Here is a 27,571-nt window from a genome sequence, read left to right on the forward strand (position 1 = left end):
TTAAGCTTGTCTTTGAATGCTAACCTTTGATTTAATATTTTCTCTTCAAATTTAAACATACTCATTTCTTCTAGGAAATGCAAAAAATAAAATTTCAACTGTCTGGTGGGAGAAATTATATAAAGAAAAAGTTTTTCTGTGGTATGTGAAGAATACTTCCACAATAAAAATAATCCAGTAGAATGTATATATTCCAGATTGATCCTCTTATGAAAAGATAATGTTATTTTTAAGTGCTGTATTGAGATATAATTCACATACCATAAAATTTACCTATTTAGGGTGTACAACTCAATTTTTTTAGTACATTGACGAGATTTTGTAGCCATCTCTATCTAATTATGAAACATTTTTTTTATCCTAAAAAGCAGATGCATACCTATTAGCAATCACTCCCCATTTTCCCCTTTCCTCACCAATGAGAAGCCACTTATCTACTTTCTGTCTTTATGGGTTTGCCTATTGTGGCTATTTCATATAAATTAAACTACATAATATGTAAGGGTGTATGAGCTCTCACTTAGTATAATGCCTTCAATGTTTATCCATATTTTAGCATGAATCAGTACTTTATCTCATATTTTAATAATATTTAATTGTACGGATGTTATGTTTTGTTTAACCATTCATGAGTTGCTGGACATTTGTTTCCAGTTTTCAGCTATTATGAATAATGCTGTGAACATTCATGTATGAGACTTCACATTAAACCTGACCAGTGGTGGTGTAGTGGATAGCACGTTGACCTCAGATGCCAAGGGCCTGGTTGGAAACCCGAGATCTTGGGTTAGAGCACAGGCTTGGCAGCTTGAGTGCAGTCTCGGGCTTGAGCACGAGATCATAGACATAATCCTAAAATTGGTGATTTGAGCCCAAAGGTCGCTGGCTTGAAGCCCAGAGTCACTGGCTTGAGCAGGGAGGAAGTAACTGGCTTGGCTTAAGCCTGCCATCAAGTCTCATAGGAGAAGCAATCAATAAACTACTAAGGTGAAGCAACTACAAGTTGATGTTTCTTATCTTTCTTCTCCCCTAACTTCGTGTGTCTCTCTCTAAAAATAAATAAATAAATAAACAAATAAATAAAATAAAGGAAAGATAAACATTTAAAGAAAGGATTTCATGTTATGTTTTCATTTTTCTTGAATATATAACTAGAAGTAGAATTGCTGAGTCATATGTTATGTCCATGATTAACCCTTTGAGAAACCACCAAATTATTTTCCAAAGCAACTTTACCATTCTATATTTCCACATGTCACCTTTCTTTTTCTTAACATAAATTTTTAATTAATTAATTAATTAATTAATTAATTAATTTATTCTGGAGAAGGGAGACAGAGACACAGAGAGAGAGAGAAGGGGAAGAGGAGGAAGAAGCATCAACTCACATATGTGCCTTGACTGCACAAGCCCAGGGTTTCCAACTGGCGACCTCAGTGTTCTAGGTCGACGCTTTATCTACTGCACCACCACAGGTCAGGCCACATGTTACCTTTCATCCAACAATTCTTACAAAAATGATTTATATGTAATAGCAAAGAGTAGGAAAAAAAAACAAGTATCCATAAATATGGGATCATAGATTTGGAATACTATGCATCAGTTAAAAAGAATGAAGTATTGCATCTACTATTTTTGCGAAAGATATCCAAGATATTTTAAATTAAAAAACAAATTTCAAATCAGTGTGTATGATATTATTTATTTGTGTAAAATGCAATTATTACACATATGCTTGTATATGCATAGAAAATCTCTGGAAGTAAACCTAGGAAATTGTTAGCAGTGGTTAATGCTGAAGAGTGGGACTGGTGTATATAATGTTGATCTAAAGTATGATGTGTGGAAAGAAGTTGCTTTTCAACTCAGGGCTTTTTGTATATTACATTTTAAGTAATGTGTATTATGTTACAATAATAAACATCTTTAAGAAAGTCTTCATTAATGGAACTTAGCTTTTCCATTGGTGTAGTCAGTTTGATTTTCATTATTTGAAGGAAGTACATATTAAGTCATCTCAATAATACCTGATTAAAGTGCAGAACTGCCTCTACAACCTCCTTTAATCTCTCAAAGAGAGATACTGGACTGACTTTTAGGAACTAACCCCTTTTCTTTTTCTACTGTATCCAGATAGGTAAATTTATGTTATCATGAAACGTGTTTCCTGGCAAAATTTATGACTTGTAAATGTTTCAGTAAAATCAGAACCCTCAAAATTAAAGTAAGAAAGTTTGGAGAGACAACATTGGGATATGTTTGTTGGTGACTAATTTTTGATAAATTTTATTTTCTGAAAAAATAATTCAGCAGAACAGTTTGTTGTATGACAAAAACTTCTAAAGCCATTTCTGGGCTAGAAAAAAATTACTTGAACAATGTTAGACCATGTGATTACACATAGAATTTATTTGATCACTTAAAATGAGTTAGTTGTTGACAGAAAACACAGATTTCTTCTCTCTAAAAGATCTTACATTAAAAACCCCTTAACATGAACCTCTGTGATGAGGACAGTGTAGGCAATACAGGTGGAAGTTGCTGCCCTTTCTATTAATAGGAAAAGTGGGCGGCTTGACTTCTCAAAATAAAAGAGCCACATGAGATGAACAGCTTGATGTCTTAGGTATATTCAGGATGTAACTTGCTTGGTTAAACATCTTTATAAATAGCTCAACTTCATTAAATCCTTTCAATTTGATTTACACACCCTTTTCAATTCAGTTACAAAAATTTCAACCAAGTCGGTACTGTGTGCCAGACATATGGTAATCTGTGCAGTAGATACAGATATGAATGAAATCAGGTTTCCATCCTAAATGAACTCACGTTGGGGCTATTTACAGTTAACTTATTGAAACTTGCTCTTTTTTATTTTAATGCATACCTTATATGCACAATGCAGGTTATATTTTATTGAGCCTTTAAAGGCTTAACATGCAAGTAAAACACTATTTAAGTGGTCTAATCTATCTCAGGGAAACTGTAGGAGTCACCTGAGGTATGGTCCAATGTGGAGCTGAAGCATGTTCTGTTACGCTGTATGCAAGAGAGTTCAGGCTTTGTTCCTCGGCCTCCCTCTGCCTTTCCTTTCCGAAGACCTGACACCTCCACACCTCAGAAAAACTGTTTTAAGCAGTTTTGTAAAAGTAAAGTTTTATGAAAGGAATCCTATATTCCATTAACTTCTTATAGCAAGAAGAAGAACAAGAACGAGAAGGAGCAGAAGAAGAAATACATGCATTTTGACTGGAAAAATATCAGCCCTCATCTCTAATATAAGAAGAAATAAAACTGTGTCAAAAGTTACTCCTCCCATACCATATTAATGCTTCTAGTAGTTTTAACTAAAATCAATTTCATTTAATAAATAGCAACAACCACCACAACAAATCCATGGGAAGAAGGAATTCACAACCAAAGACTTTAGAAGAAGAACTTTAGTAGTGCTTCTCTACATTTTTTGCTTCACACATTGTTCCTACTATAGAACTATCAATCCTGAAAACTTAATACATATGTTGTTTTTACCACCTTGACATCCTCAGTATTTCTAAATATATCCAAGATGATTATATTAATATTTCTAGTACCTTTCATGTCATTTGAATTTACAGACCTTAATTCAGAGATTTTTCTGGTAATACCTGTATAGTCAATTATAACATTTTTGATTGAGAGAAACTAATAACATTCATAAGAGGGGACTGCAATATCCCTCCTCTATTTGGCAGTAGTTGCTCAGCTGCCATTCCTGCTGGGAGAGGCATCTACATTCTGTAGCTAGGAATATTAACCTGTTGCCTTATGAGGAGCTGCAAATGCAGCATGTCCAGGCCATGTTTTGCTAAATGTCATAGTTCAAGAGTCTAAAGATGGATTTAACCATTGTACTAGGAATTTAGTTTGGGGACATAAATCAGCCTAAGTCAAAATGGAAGAATTACTCCAGGTGAGCACATTTGACTTGTAACCGAAAAAGTAATAGTGGCAACTTTCTGGTCTTGTGTATCTCGCAGAGGTAAATTTAGGTTAGGAGTCTTGGACAATGGCAACATGATTTTTGTTAATCAAACCTACCTGAAAGTAGACTGAAGAAGTGAAAGGTGAATGGGGAAACAAGTTTCCTGCTGAGAACGGCTTCCTCTAGTAGTGGAGTGGCCTTTCCTAGATGTGTAAACTTGGATAACTTAATTATCTTTTCTAAGCCTCAGTTTCCTTTTTTGTGCTTTGTAGGTAGTAATCCCTATCTTCTAAAGTTGTTGTGAGTACAGTATATAAAAGAATCTGTTATATAGTAAAGCAGTTGGAGGCAGAGTTTGGGGTGCAAGATGTGTATTAGGGATTAACACCTGTGAAAGGAAGGGAGAGGGAGCAGCGTGAGGAAGAGGAGTAAGTCAAATTACCATGTGGTGCAGGTAAAGCTCCAATGAACTCTAGAAGGAAATAAGGAGAGAGCATTACCTATCTGAGGGCTCCAGTGTGTCTTTTTAGTTCAAAATGGTCAGGTTTTTATAATCCTGTTTTGCTCAGTCATTAAATACAGGCTGCTCCGGGAAGGGGGTGACAATAGGCTAGATGTTTCTTTGCAGCTGAAGTAGACCCTGATAAAATTGTTGGCTGGCAATACAGTAAGGTCGCAGGATACAAAATTAACATACAGAAGTCAATAGCCTTTCTATATGCCAACAATGAAACAACTGAGAAGGAACTCAAAAGAATAATCCCCTTCACGATTGCAACAAAAAAAATAAAATACTTAGGAATAAACATAACAAAGAATGTAAAGGACTTATATAATGAAAACTATAAACCATTGTTAAGGGAAATCGAAAAAGATATAATGAGATGGAAGAATATACCTTGTTCTTGGCTAGGAAGAATAAATATAATCAAGATGGCTATATTACCCAAAGCAATATACAAATTTAATGCAATTCCCATCAAACTTCCAATGACATTTTTTAAAGAAATAGAGCAAAAAATCATCAGATTTATATGGAACTATAAAAAACCCCAAATAGCCAAAGCAATCCTAAAGAAAAAGAATGAAGCTGGGGGCATTTCAATACCTGACTTCAAACTCTATTATAGGGCCACGACAATCAAAACAGCATGGTATTGGCAGAAAAATAGACACTCAGACCAATGGAACAGAATAGAAAGTCTAGAAATAAAACCACATATATATAGTCAAATAATTTTTGATAAAGGGGCCAACAACACACAATGGAGAAAAGAAAGTCTCTTCAATAAATGGTGCTGGGAAAACTGGAAAGCCACATGCAAAAGAATGAAACTGGACTACAGTCTCTCCCCCTGTACAAAAATTAACTCAAAATGGATCAAAGATCTAAACATAAGACCTGAAACAATTAAGTACATAGAAGAAGACATAGGTACTCAACTCAGGGACCTGGGTTTTAAAGAGCATTTTATGAATTTGACTCCAATGGCAAGAGAAGTGAAGGCAAAAATTAATGAATGGGACTACATCAGACTAAGAAGTTTTTGCTCAGCAAGAGAAACTGATAACAAAATAAACAGAAAGCCAACTAAATGGGAAATGATTTTTTCAAACGACAGCTCAGATAAGGGCCTAATATCCAAAATATACAAAGAACTCATAAAACTCAACAACAAACAAACAAACAATCCAATAAAAAAATGAGAAGAGGATATGAATAGACACTTCTCCCAGGAAGAAATACAAATGGCCAACAGATATATGAAAAGATGCTCATCTTCTTTAGCTATTAGAGAAATGCAAATCAAAACGGCAATGAGATACCACCTCACACCTGTTCGATTAGCTGTTATTAGCAAGTCAGGTAATAGCAAATGTTGGAGAGGCTGTGGAGAAAAAGGAACCCTCATACATTGTTGGTGGGAATGTAAAGTAGTACAACCATTATAGAAGAAAGTATGGTGGTTCCTCAAAAAACTGAAAATAGAACTACCTTATGACCCAGCAATCCCTCTACTGGGTATATATCCCAAAAACTCAGAAACATTGATACGTAAAGACACATGCAGCCCCATGTTTATTGCAGCATTGTTCACAGTGGCCAGGACATGGAAACAACCAAAAAGCCCATCAATAGATGACTGGATCAAGAAGATGTGGCACATATACACTATGGAATACTACTCAGCCATAAGAAATGATGACATCAGATCATTTACAGCAAAATGGTGGGATCTTGATAACATGATACGAAGCGAAATAAGTAAATCAGAAAAAAACAGGAACTGTATTATTCCATACGTAGGTGGGACATAATAGTGAAACTAAGAGACATTGATAAGAGTGTGGTGGTTACGGGGGGGAGGGGGGACTGGGAGAGGGATAGGGGGTGGGGAGGGGCACAAAGAAAACAAGATAGAAGGTGACAGAGGACAATCTGACATTGGGTGGTGGGTATGCAACATAATTGAACGACAAGATAACCTGGACTTGTTATCTTTGAATATATGTATCCTGATTTACTGATGTCACCCCATTAAAAAAATAAAATTATTTAAAAAAAAAAAAAAAAAAAAAAGAAAAAAAATTAAAAAAAAGAAAAAAATTGTTGGCTGGAGTGTATGCTGACCACATTCCCTGTACCTGAAGAGGGATTTGGTAGATATAGCTCTATGACTACCACAGAAAAATAGCACTTTTTATAGACTCTTATCTATATTAAGGAGAATAATTTACAGTTTCACTTTCACTGATGCTCAGCCAGACTTATCTGTGTTTTTTTTGTTGTTGTTGCTTTGTTAGTTTTATTGTTTTGGTAAATGCTGTTCTTTTCTTTTCCTCTTCACTGTCAATTTCTTTTTTCTTTATTTTTCATTTCTTTTTTATATTCTTATTAAATTTTTTGGGTGACATTGTTTAATTAAATTATGTAGGTTTCAAGTGTACAGTTCTATAATACATCGTTTGTATATTGTATTGTGTATTCACCACTTTAAGTTAAGTCTCCTTCCATCACCATTTAGTCTCCTTTTACCCTTTTCTACTTGCTTCCATGCCCCAATTCCCTCTGGTAATCACAATCCTGTTTTTGGTGTTTATGAGGGTTTCTTTCTCTCTCTCTCTCTCTCTCTCTCTCTCTCTCCCTCTTTCCTTCCTTCTTTCCTTTCTTCCTTCCTTCCTTCCTTCCTTCCTTCCTTCCTTCCTTCCTTCCTTCCTTCCTTCCTTCCTTTCCTTCTCTCTCTCCTTTTCTTTCTTTCTTTCTTTCTTTCTTTCTTTCTTTCTTTCTTTCTTTCTTTCTCTTTCTTTCTTTCTACTTCTTTCTTTCTTTTTTCTTTTTCTTTTTATTTTTTTACTTCTTTCTTTTTTCTTTCTTTCTTTCTTTTTCTTTCTCTCTTTCTTTCTTCTTTCTCCCTTTACTTAATCTATTCATCTATTTCACCCAGTCCTTCAACCATCCTCCTCTTCTCTGACAGTTGTCAGTCTTTTCTCTCTATCTGTGAGTTTATTTCTATATTTTTGTTACCTTATTTCCCCATGTACAAGATAAACTTTAATTCTGGGTCTGCAATTTGAAACAAAAAAGTATTACATAAAGTTATTGAACTCAAGTTTTATTCATCATAAAATTCATGCAACTCATCACTGTCAAAACTCCTATCCATTAGTTTGTTCTCATCTGTGTCTGATGACAAATCACTGTCTTCATATATTGCTTCACCCTCAGTTCCATCTATCACATTTGAAATGCCACACTTCTTAAATGACTTAACAATGATCTCAATCTTGATATTATTCCAGATCTTTTTACTCAGGTACAAACTTCTCCTATAGTTTGTTTCTTCACTCTTCCTGCTGGTGTCAAGTTGTATCCAGAAGGCTTCGTTTATTGGTTCCATTTGTCTCTCATGGCAGCTTTGAAGGGTTTCTTAATGCTGACATCAACTGGTTGGAGCTGGGATGTCAAGCCTCCAAGTATGACAGCAAATTTTGTTTTTTGCTCTGCAGCAATCTTTGTTGTATTTTTTGTTATGTGTGTCCTGAACTGATCAAACACCAATAGGGCAGGTTTGTGTAATAGCCCACCTGATCTCCTCTCCAAACTTTTTCAAACCACATCTTCATCCCATCCTGATCCATCCAACCCTAGTCACGAACGTGAACAATCACTCCTTGAGGAATGTCTTCTATTGGCATTGTTTTGCATTTGAAAATCAACACAGGAGGCAGCTTGGTTCTGTCAGCACAACAAGCTAGAACAATTGTATAATGGCTCTTTTCATGTCCACTTGTCTTCATAGTTACAGTTTTCACCTCCTTCTTATCAATAGTTCTGTTACTTGGGACATCAAATTGAAGGAGGACTTCGTCCATATTTGCAATCTATCTCAACTCAAACCGCTCTGTCTTCTGACATTGAATGACAGAACAATGAAATGCAAGTACCTACTGCTCATAGTTTTCAGGCATCTTTTAGGCAAGTCTGGTGCATGTTCACATGCTCAGTACATTCCATTTCATGAGCCTGAAGCACCAACTGTGTCCTCCTTTGAAATCAGTAACTTCTTTTTCATCAGCAATTCTTCTTGCCTCAGGCTGAACCATCTTTGTGGACACAGGGATTCCAATTGCCCTTTGCTCTTCCATCCATATCTTCAATTCTCTCTCTAAGTCAGGCCATTTTGCTGACTTGCCTCTCATGGCCTTCTTCTGCCCTGGGGTTTTTAGTAGGGTTTCTTCTTCTCATAGCCAGTCTCAGATTGATTTCTCAGTTTGAAGAGGACCAAACTTACATTGAACAGCATGATTTTCATTCACTTCTTCAAACTGAATCACTTTTAACTTGAATTCAGCAGTGTACAAAAATCTTTTCTGAGCCATTTCCTGGCAGAACATGCAAAACGTAACCTACTGTATTATACCGGTAACAAGTGCAATACAATGAGCAGAAAGACAACAAGGCAAAAAAGTGGGAAATGCAGATTAAAAAACTCTACAACCACTGTATAAGATGAATCCGATTTTTAAACCCCAAATTTTTCAGAGAAGGGTCTGTTTTATACATGGGGAAATATGGTAACTTTATTCATTAGGTTCCACATATAAGTGAGATAATATGGTATTTGTCTTCCTTTGTCTAACTTATTTCACTCAGCATAATATTGTCCAGGTTCATACATGCTGTCTCAAAAGGTAAGATTTCATTCTTTTTTTATAGCCAAATTGTATTCCATTGTGTAAAAACACCACAACTTTTTTATCCACTCATTTACTGATTCATATTTGGGCTGCTACCAATCATGGCTATTATAAATAACACTGTGGTGGGCTTAGGGGTGCATATAGTCTTTTGAATCATTGTTTCAATTTCTTTGGATGTGTACCCATAGGTAGAACTGCTGGACTATATGGCAGTTGCATTTTAAAATTTTTGAAAAAACTTCATAATGTTTTTTTTACAGTAGTTGCACCAGTCTGCATTCTTACCAATAGTACACAAGTGTTCCCTTTTCTTCACATCACTGCCAACACTTCTTTGTTAATTTATTGGTAATAGCCATTCTGATAGGTATAAGGTGATATTTCACTATGGTTTTAATTTGTGTTTCTCTGATGATTAGTGACATTGAGCATCTTTCATATGTCTGTTAGCCATCTGTATGTCTTCTTTGAAGAAGTGTCTATTCAGGTCCTTTGCCCTTTATTAAATTGGATTTCTTGGGGGTTTTTTGGTGTTGAGTTTTATAAGCTTTTTAAAATAAAATTTGAATATTAAAACGTTATCAGATATATCATTGGCAAACATGTTCCCCATTAAGTGGGTTGTCACTTCCTGTTGTTGAAGGTTTCATTTGCTGTGTAAAAATTTTTTAGTTTGATGTAGTCCCATTTGTTTATTTTTTTCTTTTGTTTCCCTTGCCTAAAATATGTCAGAAAAAAATATTTCTGTGAGAAATTTCTGAGATTTTAGTGTTTATGTTTTCTTCTAGGACTTTTATGGTGTCATGTCTTACATTTAAATATTTAATCCATTTTGAATTTATTCTTGTATATGGTGTAAGAACATTGTCTAGTTTCATTTTATTGTAAATATCTGTCCAATTTTCCTATTTATTGAATATAGCATCTTTACCCCATCATATGTTTTTATCTCCTTTGTCAAATATTAATTGTCTATATACACCTGGATTTATTTCTGGGTTCTCTATTTAGTTCCATTGATCTTATGTCCATTTCCATACCAGTACTATACTGTTTTGATTACTATGATCATGTAGTATATTTGATGTCAAGTAACATGGTCCCTCCATCTTTGTTCTCCTCTCTCAATATTGCTGAAGTTATTCATTTTTGTGTGTGTGGTTCCATGTAAATATTCTGATTATTTATTCTTGTTCTGCTAAACATGCTATTGGTATTTTGAAAAGGATTGCATTGAATCTCTTTGGATAGTATGTACATTTTAATGATGTTAATGTTTGTTTGTTTTTTATCAGAGTACATGGCGTATGTTTCCTTTTATTTGTATCCTTCAGTACCTTATAATTTTTGAAGTGCAGATTTTTACTCTATTGATTAAATTTATTAAGTATTTTATTTATTTTTTTGAAATGAGATTTTTTTTTAGTTTCTCTTTTTTAAAAAATTGCTATTTATTGATTGATTTTTAGAGAGACTAGAGAAAGAGAGAGAAAGATCAGAAAGATCAAGAAGCATCAACTCATAGTAGTTGCTTTTTGTATGTGCTTTGGCCAGGCAAGCCTAAGGTTTTGTATTGGGGACCTCAGCGTCCAACATTTTATCCACTGTGCTACACCACAGGTCAGGCCAGTATCCCTTTTTGATAGTTCATTATTGGTGTCTAAAAATGTTACTAATTTCTGAATATTAATCTTGTATCCTAATTTGCCTTTTTATAAATGACATAAATAAATAAATATTTAATAAATTCTAGTTCACAAGTCTAGAGGTTCATTTCTAATAGATCAAAGTTCCTGACACTGTAATGATTCATATATCCATTACTGTCATTATCCAAAGGGACAACCAAATCTGAGGGCTCTGGAAATATGGTGGTGAGACTTCATGCTATTGGTTTAAATTGAATACCTGCATACAATGGGCACTCAGTACAGAATTCTTGATAAAATGAATAAATACTGAATTAATACATCCTTCACCCTTGCCACTAGATGTTTCTTCTTGTCATCATATGTCATAGCAAGAAAGTCCATACATTTTCTGTGCTTAGAGGCAAAGGAATTGCTAAAAAGTCTGTCTTGGACAATGGCATCTTATTTGAACACCATTAGGCAAGTCTTTCAAGAGAAGCAATTTGGCTTTTGGGTCATCTGATGCCTCATTTTTGACAACTGTTCTTCCCAAGGCAGCAAGAAACAAAATATACTAAGTGTTGGTTGAATGGGCTTTTATACCTATCGGTGCAGACTACTAGAGATGCAGTGGACTGGGGCCATACTTTCATATTCAGAGACAGTAGGCCCTGAAAGTGTGTTGTGATTATAATTGGGACCTTTCTTGACCTGACAGTGAAACCAAGTTAACCCTGTTATGTCTGCAGCTTGAGAGCTATAAATAGAATTTGGGTCCCTCCATCTGAAAAACAAAAGGCACTTGCTGTCACCATAACTATGTATTAGTGGCCTGGGTGAGGATAAGGAAATTCTGTTTAAAAATGTTAGCCATGATTTAACAGGTTTTCTATTGGTTATAATAGGTTTTCATTTTTTGCTGATTGAATTTATTTACTTTTGTTGCTAGTATGTAAGCTCCTGGTTCGGTGTGTGTGTGTGTTTGTGTGTGTGTATGTGTGTGTGTGTTTGCACAGGTGCGTGTGTGTTTGTGTGATCTTTTTAACATTGTAGCACATTAATACAAACGAAGTTTAAGGGTTGGAGGAGCAAGCTAAAGCAACCTAACGACAATGAAATCATATTCTAAATATGTTTACAATCAAATATCTCTCACAATAATTTGATTTGTAGGAAATGGAAGAGAGCAGCATTTTATAAAGAAGCTTTTCAATAATTCATCCTCATCTCATTGATGTGCAAGACTTTGACTAGGTTGGTGAGTGCAATAGGTGCTCTGGCATGAGGGAGAAATTCATTTGAATCCTGCAATACATGTACCTCCCCTTTGACCTGCTTTTCTAGTGCTGCTCTGTCCCTGTGACTGGAGGCTTTTCAGTCTTCCTAAGTAGCCTCCTGTAGTTCCCCTTTTCAGGGTACTGGGGACATTTGGAAATTGTAATTTTTCTCATTTAATTTTTTGGTAGATTTATATATGTATAATTTTAATGAAGCTGCCCAAATGATTAAATTCTTCGGTCAAAACTTCTGGAAAACTGACACCCTCAAGTGTAAGCTTTTGGGGATATAAGGAAGTGAAAAATAGTGGGAAATGGCAATTCAGGGAGGATCTTCTACTGGTTAAAAACATAAATCTCTGACAGGGTCACTAGGTCAAGTGAACCTGAACACACAGAGAGTAAAGAGACCAAGAGGCATATGAAAATCTGCAAATTTGAGCTAACTTAGAAATTATTTTCCCTGAGCACTTACATACACTCTTGTGGTAGCTCTTCATAACATCTATAATATGGACTCTCTCTTGTTCTTGTGTGGGGTTGGGGAAAATCCTTCTTAACTTTGTTCCTTTTTGTTTTCATGGAAAATGGAGCAGGAAGAGACAGGATAGAGTAAAAATGTGGGTGAGGTGAAGATGGCATAACATACCCAGGCATCTCATTTAGAATCTCAGAGTTCAAACGGTAATGTGCTGAGAATTTGGCCCTAAGAGAGCTCAGACAGTGATTACCTCCTTTGTGATTGTAGACAACAGACATGAAGTTTGCTATTGTGCTGCTGCTGCTCTGAAACCATTGATCCGACTTCAGTGAACCATATTATTGATTTGGTGTCAGATCACCTGTAGACACTTGAGCGACAGCCTGAGTGAGTATGATGTTACATTTAAAATTTCTTTTTGTTTGCTTTCTGGTTGCCAAAACCTCTTGAAAGATCACCTGCTGCCAAATACCTATACAGTCATTATAAGAGTTTGAATGCTAAGAACATGGGCTGCACCATTAAACAAAATGAGTAGTTCTTGATCAAATTCTATTGGTCAAAAATTTGTAATATTTAGTTAGTCTGATTTTCTCTTACTAGCTCAGGACACAGAGTTGTGCCCCCTTAAACTGGGGAAGGCAGAAGAAAATTATCCTTCACCCTCAACCTGAATCTTATTGGTTGCTGGGATTCATGCCACTCAGGCTGTGTCAGGACTGAGAAAATGTTTTACTAGGCATGAAAACCCAGCAGGCTGAAAAGTGTCTTGGGCCATCACAAAGAAAATGGGGAAAGAATCGATGGAATTAGTCTGATGCATTCTTCCCAGGTTAGAGTTCTAAACCAGGTTTCATGTGGACACAGTATTTGATGTAATGGTGCATGGACTTGTGGAGCTCATTCCTTGGTGGGTTTCAATCAGCCATTATTTTTATTCAGTGATTACATATGGAGCACTCGCTACTCACCAGGCATGGTGGTTAGTGGTAGGCATGCATTAGTGAACTGTAATGACATGGTACTTACCCTCAAAGCAGAGTTTAGGAGGGAAAGAAGGACCAAATAACTCTAATAAACAATCCTAGATGTAATGATAGAAAAAGGGAGGCAGTGTAGTGTGGTGAAAAAGCCATGGACTATGGGGTCTGGTAGATCTGTAATTGAATTTAAATGAGCTGTTTGTTCTTGAACAACTTAATTTTTTCATGCTTTTGTTTTCTCTTCTGTAACATGATGATAATAATAAGGCATATCTCAAAAGATTGTTACCAGAATGAAATGGGAATATGCATGCAATGCATCTGGCCCCAGGCTTGACACTAATAAGTACTTAATTACAAAGGGAAGGACGAGTGTGATAGTGGTGCCAGTGAAAAGCACAGTGACAAGTAAGTATAGGGAGAAGGGGTCTCCAAACTATGGTCCTGCAGGCCGCATGCGGTCCCTGAGGCCATTTATCCAGCCCGCCCACCACACTTCCGGAAGGGGCATCTCTTTCATCAGTGGTCAGTGAAAGGAGCATAGTTCCCATTGAAATACTGGTCAGTTTGTTGATTTAAATTTACTTGTTCTTTATTTTAAATATTGTATTTGTTCCCGTTTTGTTTTTTTACTTTAAAATAAGATATGTGCAGTGTGCATAGGGATTTGTTCATAGATTTTTTTTATACTCCAGCCCTCCAACAGTCTGAGGGACAGTGAAATGGCCCCCTGTGTAAAAAGTTTGGGGACCCCTGATATGGAGGATCATGAGCAAAGGTGAGGGCTTATGGCCAGATTGGAGACTGTGGCAGTAATGCAACTGAAAATTGATGATGTCCAATTTGGGAGTGGTGATAATAGGGAGGAAGAGTTATAGAACAAATGTTTATGTTAGAGAGGTAGAATGGATGGATATGAGAGTGAGGGAGATGTTAACCTTCATGTTTCTGACTGTGAGAAGATGAATGATGGCTCTCTTTATGGATTAGGGAATAAGAAAAAAGAGGATTGAGGTTACAATAAATACAAAATGTCTGTGGGACATCCCAGTGTGTGTGTGATGTCCAGTAAATATGCAGTTTGATACATAAGTGCAGAACTCAGTAGAGAGGTCAGACCAAAAGAAATTACCAGCACATAGATTGAAATTTTAGCTCTGAGATATTTCATGAAGAGCAAATGAAGTAAGACAGGAAGACAGACAAGGACAGATTCAAGGAGCTCAATTTGGCACTCTCTGCCTTATAAGTTCAATACTGTTCCTACTTTTCCAGATAGGAATTTATGAGTTTTCTTATGACTTTTGAAAAATTTTTCTTTTGTGTAACTGACTTATGAGTCTCCCATAAAATTAACATTTCAGTTACACCTTTTTAAATTATTTTTTTATTGAAGAAATGGGATCACAAAAGAGTAATGAACTATCGTGAAATTGTCACTGTCATCCAGCTAGCATCAAATTCAGGACTCTTTTTTGCCTATCTGCCAAAATCAATTCTTTCTCTACAGTCCTTTTTGAAATGGAGCTGTCCAGATCTTTGAGTCTGTATATGGCATTGTGTTTTATTTTTGAGCATGAATTGTTACTGTGGACAGAGGAAACAAAAAGAAATCTGTGGTAGAGGATGACATTGTGTTGTTGGGAAGCAAAGAAAGAGGAGTTGAAGAGAGTAGAACTAAAAGAAGTGGACGTGTTATTGGAGTAAAAAGGCACTGAGGAAAATACTGTTCAAAGTCCCCAGCATGAAATGAGACTCCCAGGAGGCAGGAGACAAAAGTGGAGGAGGTTGTGAGTACATGTGTGCATGGCAAGAGTCTTATTTACTTCCCCTTTAGTGTATTCAGTTTGTTAATGAAGGCTCAGCAACAGGAGATGTGCAATCCATTTAGGAATGACAAGGACCACTAATCTAGGATATACCTATGCTTGCCTGAGGTGAAAGTCCCTGCTACTAAATTATTTCAAGTGAATGCACCGGCTCAAACAATGATCTAGTTGTGTGGCTGGGCCAAGTCTTTGAATTAATTTTTCAGCCCATGAAGAATCCTGAACTGGATTTCCATAGTTGTCTAATACAGACTCGGGCAAGAGTCCAGGGTAAAGAGTGAAACCTCTGTTCATTTAAAGAGGCATACAGAATTTCAAGGAGCTCGGTTTCCAGAATTGAGCAGATGACTGTTACCCCTAATTGCAAATGTGAGGTTGAGAGCACTGTGTACTGACTGATTTCAGAAGGGAAACTTTAACCTCATTGGAAGTAACCTACAAAGAACTCATGCCTTACTGCTCTAGTACTTTATTCCATTATCCCCAGTGAATCAAAGAATCACAAGTCCTAGAAACAGAAGGTTAAATACTGAGGATGAGACAGTTTATTTTGTTGGTTTCTCTCTTAATCTCAGTTATGGTAGCAGATGCCTGCTTGGCAGCTCTGGAGCACTGGGCCATCTCTGAAAAACTACTGCCGTGAGTCTCCTACTCACAGCCTTCCCACAGGGTCTTTTTGCTAGACAGACCTGCTATGGCCTGGTAAACAGGGTTCACCAGCTAGCATCTGCTCTCTGGAAACTAATTTGGAAGTCTCCCCTCAGTCCCCAGACTAACTTGCTGCAAAAATACAGGAAGCTTCTGGTAGGATCTATGGAAAAGGGCTTTTGCAGAAAGAATCATTCAACTAGAGACCCTCAGACTCTAGAGCTCATACTCTTTTTCTCAAATATCCTTTAACAATGCTCTCATTGTCAACATGGTAAACAATTTATTTGTCATGTATACCTAGTGACTCTAGGTGCTGAAAAGTTTATGATTCTTCTCATATGTAATTCAAAAGTGAAAATATACTAAACTGTAAGACAAGTTCAGAATGCCCCAAACTTTTCTGATTTTGACATGACTACCATGCTTTTTAAATAGAAAATATAATATTATTTGGTAATAATACAATATTTTTTGATAAATTGGATAATCTGACAAAGGCTTCAGGATGTCCCTAACAGAATCAGGGAGAGAAACTACCTTTACAGAGAGCAGAGATACCACTTATGCAAAGTTTCCATATTCCAAAAACTCACAACCTCATTTCTCAATTTATTTTCGAGACTGTTTCAAATGAATATCTCCATGCCAGGTTCTCCAGACTGATCCTAGTGAACATATGTCATCATTCAAATTGGCTGTGTTTCTCTTATGAAAAGTACTGAAAAAGTCTCAGTTGCATAGACTGATCCAAATTGCCTGAGTTACCTGGTTTTCTTTTAATGTTTGATTAGAAAAATCAATCTGGTTTGTCAAAGTAGAGAAACATTCTGGCACCTCCCAAATCTTCAAATTCATATCTTCCCTTGATGGTATGGCTTGACACCAGCTGTTGTTTAAAGAAACGCCTATCAGAATTTTTACGTGGCTGCCTAATTTTCATATGAAACAATTCTTCCTTTTCTTGAAGTGAAGCTGTAACTGAAGAGTAGGTGGGTTGGGCTGAAAAAGAGATGGATTTTCTCAGTCCTGTAATGTGGCAGAACAATCTATCATTAAGTACATAGATGGCCCAAGGGAAACTATTCAAGGATTAGCTCAAAGGGGTATTCCTTGGTTTGTTCTCTGCATTGCTTTAAAATATATATATTTTTAATTTATTTTTTATTTTTAGTGAGTGAGAAAGCAAGAGAGACAGAGATAGACAGGAAGGGAAAGAGATGAGAAGCATCAACTCATAGTTGCAGCACCTTAGTTGTTCATTGACTGCTTTCTCATGTACCTTGACTGGGGGGGGGCTCCAGCTGAGCCAGTGACCCATTGCTCAAGCCAGCGACCTTGGACTTCAAGCCAGCAACCTTTAAGCTCAACCCAGTGACAATGAGGTCATGTCTGTGATCCCACCCTTAAACTGGTGAACCTGCACTCAAGCTGGTGCTCAAGTGCTGTGCTCAAGCCAGATGAGCCTATGCTTAAGCCAATGATCTTGGGGTTTACAACCTGGGGCTTCAATGTTCCACACTGAGACTTTATCCACTGTGGCACCACCTGGTAAGACTAAAAAATATTTTAGTGAAGGCAAAATTATTGATGAGAGGTACACCTTTTCCCATATAAGCACATGGAACACCAACAACCAACTTCACTAAATCAAGTAAAGAGATATAAATGCCTCCAGCAGAAGAAAGCTATAACAAATAACATTCTAGGGTGACGTCAGAGAAATGGTGTCGTAAGGAGCAATACCGATAAATCTCCCCAAAAATTCAACAAGATCTTCAACCAGAGACAGAAAAATCTATCCTTGGAGCCTCCAGCAGTTCCACATTAAACTCAAAGGTATGATCGAGTGAAAAATTGACTAAACATGTAATCAACCGCAAAGGAAATCAGACAGAGGAGGAAACACTTTGCTTTCCTCACTAACCTAAATAAGGGCTGCTTTCACTGGGAACTGAGAGTACAGGAACTGAGGTGGGCATAGAGTGTGAATAGTACCAGGCTTTGGCACAAACGTCCAAACCAGGCTGTGGCACAGACCTCCAAGCCGAGGAAAAACTGTGCTTGTGGCAACCCAGTCAACACAAGCTAATGCTCACGCCAAATCCAGACAAAGAAAAACAAGTGGGGCAGCCATCCAACCCGATCTCCTGGTCAGCGCAAGCAGATAGTGTGTGAAAGATTCCTCCTAGAGTCCCAGGAGTGGGCTTCCGTGTTACGGGACAGAAGGGCAGAGTCAGAGGCCTTTGTGTGGGCCAAAACCAGAGTCTTAGGGTCTCCCCTGTGCCCTGAAGAGTGGCGTGCAAAGAGTGAGTGGGACCGAAATTCCCTATGCTCGAACTGTTCTGTGTGGGTGGGGCACCGCACCTGGAGTGAGAGGCGGCGGGCCTGATATCCTGGTCGGCAAGTGCGGATAGTGGGCGAGAGATTCCCCCGGGAGTGGGCGCCCATTTTCCCGGACAGAGGGGCAGAGTCAGAGGCCTTTGTATGGGCCGAATCTGGAGTCTCGGGGTCGCCCCTGCTCACTGAAAAAGCAGAATGCGGGGAATGTGCGGGAGTGAAATTCTCAACTCTGGAACTTCTCCCGGTGTGCAGGGCGCATCACCCAGAGCGAGAGGCAGCCAGCCGATATCCTGGTCAGCAAGCACGGATAGTGGGTGATAGATTCCCCTGGGAGTGGGCGCCCATGTTCCCAGACAGAGGGGCAGAGTCAGAGGCCTTTGCATGGGCTGTGACCGGAGGCTAAGTGTCACTGACCCTGCACCTTGAAGAGCAGCACACAAAAGTGAGATTCCCTATGCTTGAACTTCTCCAGGTGGGTGGGGTGCCTCACCCAGCCATACAAGTTAACAGACCCGTGAAGGGTTAGCTTAACCCACAGCCTGCTTGCCTCTCAACTGACCTATGCAACCCTAACTGACAAGATCTCTCTCAGGTCAGCGATCTAAGACAAGAGGGGAGATATTTTTTTAGTACCTCTTGTTATGCTATGCACATAGGGGTGGGGGGAACCTCTGATTGACAGAGCTTGAATACTCAGGGCTATATGTTAAAAAGAAGGATTTGGCAGTTTGTAAGTCCTCCTGCTTTGCAAGCAGTGAATAGAGCATCTTCTACCCAGCCAAAACAGGTTACAAAGTGCCAAAAGCCTGAGGAAAGGGGTCCCACAGAGTGCAGAGGCATTCGGGACTTGCCTAGAAGTGCATAGTAAGGCACCTTGAAAACAACTGGCTCCCAGCCCCGCCTGATTATGCTAGTGGCTCTGACTGATTGAGCCTTACCCAGAGCCCTGCACTGAGTCAGAATAGAGTGGGGATATGCCAGATCTTTGAGCCTCTTACTCTCCAGGCAGAGGCAGCAGCAAACCCATACCTGGATCATCAGGCTGCTAATTCAGGAAGGAAAGACTAGGAGAGAGCCTCTGGGAAAACGGACTCTCTCATAGTCAGAGCCTGCAAATGCTAATGAGCCTTGACTGCCAATGAGACTGAAGCCCAATGTATGACATCGCCATAGTGACTTATCAACTGCAAACCTCTACTTAAACATGCCACAGGGGCAGAACCCAGGGTACAGAGTCACTGACCAGGAAGAGAAAGAGAAAAGAAAGAGCAAGAAGATAACCTCTCAAAATCAAGAATAATCCACAGACTTTATAACCTATCCCATTTTATTATATTTGTTCGTTTGTTTCTCTTATCTTCTTGTCTTGATTATTTTCTTCCTTTTTCAATTTGGTCCTTAAATTCTCTGCCGGTCTTACTCTCTCCTCTCCATGAAGTACACTACCCATAAGTGTTACATCTCTCATTATCTTTCCTTTCCTCTTTATTTCTCTCTATGAGGGTTGCACTCCAAAACACTTAACTCTCTCTCTCTCTCCTTTTGTTCTTTTTTCTTCTTCTTATGTTTTTATCTTTCTTTTTTTCTCCATCTATATTAGTTTCTTCTTTTCTCCTTTACTTTTCCTCTCATTCAATCCTCAATCACAAACAAATTATTTTATTTGGGACCTAAAATTTTCTTTGTGGTGCTTTGGGAGTTTTTTACTTCATTTTTTTAAACTCACTAGCAGTGCTCCCAACCCTGGCTCTCCATTTTATCTAGTTTTTGCTTCACTAAATACATAGTAATTTTTTAATTTTCACCCCATTTTTCCTGTTTTCTTCTTATTCCTCTCATTATATCCCTTAGTTAACCATCACCTAAAAGCAAATCATTTTATTCTTGACCTAAATTTTTTTTATGCATTTTGTGGGTCCATACCCACTTTTTTGCCCCTTTATCAATTCTCCCCAATACAGGCCCTCCATTATAGGTAGTTTTTGTTTTATTTAGCACAATATAATTCACAGTTCACTACAACATTTTCTCAAGAAGGAAGGGAGAGGAGAGGAGTGGAAAAAAAAAGAAAAATAATAATTTTTTTATTTTTTTAACTTTTTATTCTTTATTAATTCTCATTAGTACTATCAACAAAACCACCCTCAGATGTCATTAAGGAAAAGGAAATCAAATATCATGGATACAAAAGACCGAGAGGTAGCACAGATAGATGAGGAAAAATATATGGAGAAAAAATTTAATATATTGGAAAACTTGGAGCTAAATGACAGAGAATTTAAAATAGAAATCCTAAAAATACCCAGAGATATACAAGAAAACACAGAAAGGCAATTTAGGGAGCTCAGAAAACAACTCAACAAACACAAAGTATATATTACCAAGGAAATTGAAACTATAAAAACAAATCAAACAGAGATGAAAAACTCAATTCACGAGCTGAAAAATGAGGCAACAGGCTTAGCTAATAGAACAAGCCAGATAGAAAGGAGGATTATTGAAATAGAAGACAAGCAACTTGAGGCACAACAGAGAGAAGAAGAAGGAGACTCAAAATTTTAAAAAAATGAGAAAGCCCTACAGGAATTGTCTGACTCCATCAAAAAGAATAACACAAGAATAATAGGTATATCAGAGGGAAAAGAGAGAGAAAATGGAATGGAGAACATATTCAAACAAATAATAGATGAGAACTTCCCAAGCCTGTGGAAAAAACTAAAGCCTCAAATTTAAGAAGCAAACAGAACTTCGAGTTTTCTTAACCCCAACACACCTACTCCAAGGCACATCATAAAGAAATTGGCACAATCTAACGACAAAGAAAAATTCAAGGCAGCCAGGGAAAATAAGAATACAACATATAAAGGAAGGCCCATTAGATTATCATCGGATTTCTCAACAGAAACTCTACAAGCTAGAAGAGAGTGGACCCAAATATTTAAAGTCCTGAAAGAGAGGAACTTTCAGCCATGAATATTATACCCATCAAAGCTATCCTTCAAATATGAAGGAGAAATAAAAACATTCAAAGATACAGAAAAGATGAGGGAATTTATCATCAGAAAACTCCCACTCCAGGAATTACTAAAAGGGTTTTTCCAACCAGATACAAAGAACAAAACAAAATAAAACCACAAGTAAAAGCTCCACCAAGAACACAATAAAACCAAATTTAAACTGTGACAACAAAAACAAAACAAAAAAAAAAAGGAGGAGAGGGCAGAAATTAACAGTAGCAAAGGACAATGGAGTACAGAAGTACTCACAAGATAATGCATTACACTGAACAGGGTAGGAACCCTTTTCATTAGTTAATGATAACCACCCTTGAAAAAAACCACCACAGAAGCACGTTATTTAAAAAAGATAGCAACAGAGGAAAGAAGTATGGAATACAACCAAACAAAAACAAAGGATAGAAAAACAAAAGAAAAAAAAATCAAATAAGACACAAAACTTACAGAAAGCAATGTATAAAATGGCAATAGGGAACCCACAAATATCAATAATTACACTAAATGTAAACAGATTAAACTCACCAATAAAAAGACACAGAGTAGCAGAATGGATTAAAAAACAAAATCCAACTGTATGCTGCCTACAAGAAACTCATCTAAGCAACAAGGATAAAAACAAATTCAAAGTGAAAGGCTGGAAAACAATACTCCAAGCAAATAACATCCAAAAAAAAAGCAGAGGTAGCAATTCTCATATCTGATAATGCTGACTATAAGACAGCAATAGTACTCAGAGACAAAAATGGTCTTTTCGTAATGATTAAGGGGACGCTGAATCAAGAAGACATAACAATTCTTAATATATATGCACCAAACCAAGGAGCACCAAAATATATAACGCAGCTACTTATTGACCTTAAAACGAAAACTGACAAAAATACAATCATACTTGGAGACCTCAATACACCGCTGATGGCTTTAGATCGGTCATCCAAACAGAGAATCAATAAAGATATATTGGCCTTAAACAAAACACTAGAGCACCTGGATATGATAGACATCTACAGGACATTTCATCCCAAAGTGACTGAGTATACATTTTTCTCCAGTGTACATGGATCATTCTCAAGAATTGACCATATGTTGGGCCACAAAAATAACATCAGCGAATTCAGAAAAATCGAAGTTGTACCAAGCATATTTTTTGATAGTAAAGCCTTGAAACTAGAATTCAACTGCAAAAAAGAGGAAAAACCCCCCATAAAAATGTGGAAACTAAACAACATACTTTCAAAAAATGAATGGGTCAAAGAAGAAATAAGCATAGAGATAAAAATATATATACAGACAAATGAAAATGACAATAGAACATATCAGAATCTATGGGATGCAGCAAAAGCAGTGATAACAGGGAAGTTCATATCACTTCAGGCCTTTATGAACAAACAAGAGAGAGCCCAAGTGAACCACTTAACTTCACACCTTAAGAACTGGAAAAAGAAGAACAAAGACAACTCAAAACCAGCCGAAGAAAGGAGATAATAAAAATCAGAGCAGAAATAAATGAAATAAAGAACAAAAAGCTATAGAAAAAATTAATAGAAAAAGGAGCTGGTTCTTTGAAAAGATCAACAAAATTGACAAACCCTTGGCAAAACTTACCAAGGAAAAAAGAGAAAGGACTCATATAAACAAAATCCAAAATGAAAGAGGAGAAATCACCATGGATATCATAGATACAAACAAAGAATTATTGTAGAATACTGTGAAAAACTTTTTGCCACTAAATTCAACAATATAGAAGAAATGTATAAATTCCTAGAACAATACAACCTTCCTAGACTGAATCAAGAAGAAGCAGAAAGCCTAAACAGACAGATTAGTAGGGACGAAATAGAAAAAACTATTAAAAACCTCCCCAAAAATAAAAGTCCAGGCCTAGACGGTTATACTAGTGAATTCTATCAAACATTCAAAGAAGACTTGGTTCCTATTCTACTCAAAGTCTTCCAAAAAATCAAAGAAGCAATACTTCCAAACACATTTTATGAGACCAACATAACCCTCATACTGAAACTGGGCAAGGACAACACACAAAAAAAGAAAACTAAAGACCAATATCTCTAATGAATACAGATGCTAAAATACTAAATAAAACACTAGCAAATTGAATACAACAACATATTAAAAAAATAATACATCACAATCAAGTGGGATTTATCCCAGAATCTCAAGGATGGTTCAACATACCAACAAAACAAAGAACAAAAACCACATGATCTTATCAATAGATGCACAAAAGGCATTTGATAAAATACAACAAAATTTTATATTTAAGACTCTCAACAAAATGGGTATAGAAAGAAAATATCTCAACATGATAAAGGCCATATATGATAAACTATCAGCTAAGGTCATATTAAATGGCACAAAACTGAAGACTTTCCCCCTTAAATCAGGAACAAGACAAGGTTGTCCACTGTCTCCCCTCTTATTTAATGTGGTGCTAGAGGTTCTAGCCAGAGCAATCAGACAAGGCAAAGAAATAAAAGGCATCGATATCGGAAAAGGAGAAGTAAAGATATCACTTTTTGCAGATGACATAATCCTATACATCGAAAACCCCAAAGAGTCTACAAAAAGACTACTAGAAACAATAAACCAATGCAGTAAGGTTGCAGGATACAAAATTAACATACAAAAGTCCATAGCCTTTCTATATGCCAACAATGAAACATTTGAGAATGAACACAAAAAAATAATCCCCTTCTCGATTGCAACAACAACAACAAAATAAAATACCTAGGAATAAACATAACAAAGAATGTAAAGGACCTGTATAATTAAAACTACAAAGCATTGTTAAGGGAAATTGAAAAAGATACAATGAGATGGAAGAATATTCCTTGTTCTTGGATAGGAAGAATAAATACAATTAAGATGGCCATATTACCCAAAGCAATATACAAATTTAATGCAATTCCCATCAAAATTCCCATTACATTTTTTAAAGAAATGGAACAAAAAATCATCAGATTTATATGGAACTATAAAAAACCCCGAATAGCCAAAGCAATCCTAAAGAAAAAGAATGAAGCTGGGGGCATTAAATACCTGACTTCAAACTATATTATAGGGCCACGACATTCAAAACAGCATGGTATTGGCAGAAAATAGACACTCAGACCAATGGAACAGAATAGAAAGTCCAGAAATAAAACCACATATATATGGTCAAATAATTTTTTTCCCTTTTTCCATGTATAGGGCATCATTTCACAGGAAGGTCACAGTGTTCGGCCACCTGTGAGTAGTAAACCCAAGTTCCTGTTGGATGTGTTGTAAACAGAGGAGCCATGCTTCAGGTGCCCTGCTCTGACCACATCCCCTCAAATAATTTTTGATAAAGGGGCCAACAACACACAATGGAGAAAAGAAAGCCTCTTCAACAAATGGTGCTGAGGAAACTGGAAAGCTACATGCAAAAGGATGAAACTTGACTACAGTTTGTCCCCTTGTACTAAAATTAATTCAAAATGGATCAAAGACCTAAATATAAGACCTGAAACAACAAAGTACATACATAGAAGAAGACATAGGTACTAAACTCATGGACCTTGGTTTTAAAGAGCATTTTATTAATTTGACTCCAAAGGCAAGGAAAGTGAAGGCAAAAATAAATGAATGGGACTACATCAGACTAAGAAGTTTTTGCTCAGCAAGAGAAACTGACAACAAAATAAACAGACAGTCAACTAAATGGGAAATGATATTTTCAAACAACAGCTCAGATAAGAGCCTAACATCCAAAATATACAAAGAACTCATAAAACTCAACAATAAACAAACAAACAATCCAATAAAAAAATGGGAAGAGGACATGAACAGACACTTCTCCCAGGAAGAAATACAAATGGCCAACAGATATATGAAAAGATGCTCATCTTCATTAGTTATTAGAGAAATGCAAATCAAAACTGCAATGAGATACCACCTCACACCTGTTAGATTAGCTATTATTAACAAGACAGGTAATAACAAACATTGGAGAGGCTGTGGAGAAAAAGGAAAACTCATTCACTGTTGATGGGAATGTAAAGTACTACAACCGTTATGGAAGAAAGTATAGTGGTTTCTCAAAAAACTGAAAATAGAACTATCTTATGACCCAGCAATCCCTCTACTGGGTATATACCCCAAATACTCAGAAACACTGATACGTAAAGACACATGGAGCCCCATGTTCATTGCAGCATTGTTCACAGTGGCCAAGACATGGAAACAACCAAAAAGCCCTTCAGTAGATGACTAAATAAAGAAGATGTGGCACATATACACTATGGAATACTACTCAGCCATATGAAATGATGACATCGAATCATTTACAACAAAATGGTGGTATCTTGATAACATTATATGGAGTGAAATAAGTAAATCAGAAAAAAACAAGAACTGCATTATTCCATACGTAGGTGGGACATAAAATCGAGACTAAGAGACATTGACAAGAGTGTGGTGGTTATGGGGGGGTGAGGGAGAAGGGAAGGTGGAGGAGGAGGGGCACAAAGAAAACTAGATAGAAGGTGATGGAGGAAAATCGGACTTTGGGTGATGGGTATGCAACATAATTGATCGACAAGATAACCTGGACATGTTTTCTTTGAACATATGTACCCTGATTTATTGATGTCACCCTAGTAAAACTAATAAATAAATAAAAATTAAAAAAGAAAAACAAATAACATTCTATTTATTCAATTTAACCGTAAAGCTCATTGTTGATTAGCACTAAATAATGATAAACTTATCTGTGTACTTCCACCTATGTAGGATTCAGAGAAATTAAAAAGGGTTCACTATACTGTGTATTTAATTGTTAAGTGAGTCTTGAATACAGAAAGAGCTACTTGAAGTAGCCAGAAATTTATCTTCTTACCTTGGCCTTGGGTTTTTATTTATGCTATGGGGACCAAGGGGGAGTGTTTGGATGAATTCTTATTCTAGAAAAAACACTTAAAAGTTTTCGTTTCACTAATTGTGGCTCAGTAGGGTTATTTCTATTTAAAAGACTGCACGTTGTATTTTTCAAAAGTGATTATTACCTCTAGTGCATTCATTATTTATATTAAATAATGCATTGGATTGGATCATAGAAAACCAGACTGTAGTTATACAGCATATAATGTTTTGCTTCCTTATAACTGTCCCTCCTGCAGCAAACAGTCAACCACAAATAGTATTGGTAAATTTGACTTATATTTTGAAAGAGGGAAACAAACTTGTTTTCCATCTTCCTATAACTCTTCCTGGAATCTTAATGTGGATGCATAATTCCACAGGTACATACTGTTTCTCCAAAAGGAATATCTTATAACTGTGCAGTAAACATGGCTAGAGAAATGATTGCTAATTTACTGACATGGAAACTGAGGCATGGGCAGATTAAGTGACATTCACAAGTAGTGGGTTGAGTAGTACCTCCCTCCAAATTAACATTTACTTGGAACCTGTGACTGTAGCCTTATTAACACTACGGTATTTTTGGATAAATTAAGTTGAGATGAAGTCATACTGAGTTAAGTTGAGCTCTAAATCCAATGGCCAGTGTCCTTATAAAGAGAGAGAGGTTTGGAGACACTAGAGACATAAGGACCATAGGAAAGAAGACCATATGATAGCAGAGGCAGAAATTGGAGTGATGCAGCTACATGTCAAAGAACTTGAAAGAGGCCCTGGCCGGTTGGCTCAGTGGTAGAGTGTTGGCCTGGCATGCAGGAGTCCCGGGTTCGATTTCTGGCCAGGGCACACAGGAGAAGCGCCCATCTGCTTCTATACCCCACCCCTTTCCTTCCTCTCTGTCTCTCTCTTCCCTTCCCGCAGCCAAGGCTCCATTGGAGCAAAGAGTTGGCCCGGGCACTGAGGATGGCTCCATGGCCTCTGCCTCAGGCACTAGAATGGCTCTGGTTGCGACAGAGCAACGCCCCAGATGGGCAGAGCATCTCCCCCTGGTGGGCATGCCAGGTGGATCCTGGTCGGGCGCATGCGGGAGTCTTTCTGACTGCCTCCCCATTTTCAACTTCAGAGAAAAAAAAAAGAACTTGAAGGATTACGAGCAGCCATCAGGAGATAGAAGAGAAGCATGGAACAGATTCTTCCCTAGAGACTTCAGAGGAAGCATGGCTCTGTTGACATTCTGATTTCAGGCTTCTAACTGTAATGAGCACTCTCTATCTCTGCTGGTAACCTATGATACAAT

The 27,571-nt window shown here is 37.1% G+C and overlaps 1 non-coding gene across 1 annotated transcript; it reads right to left on the reverse strand.

The window, feature by feature from the left end:
• Positions 1–24,574: 24,574 nt before the first annotated feature.
• LOC136386680 (small nucleolar RNA SNORA11) lies at positions 24,575–24,703 on the reverse strand. Its single transcript, XR_010748028.1, has one exon. It is a non-coding gene; the product is annotated as a small nucleolar RNA SNORA11 (small nucleolar RNA).
• Positions 24,704–27,571: the final 2,868 nt, after the last annotated feature.

This window comes from Saccopteryx leptura, chromosome X (genome assembly GCF_036850995.1).
Source record: "Saccopteryx leptura isolate mSacLep1 chromosome X, mSacLep1_pri_phased_curated, whole genome shotgun sequence".
In the NCBI taxonomy this organism is placed as follows: domain Eukaryota; kingdom Metazoa; phylum Chordata; class Mammalia; order Chiroptera; family Emballonuridae; genus Saccopteryx; species Saccopteryx leptura.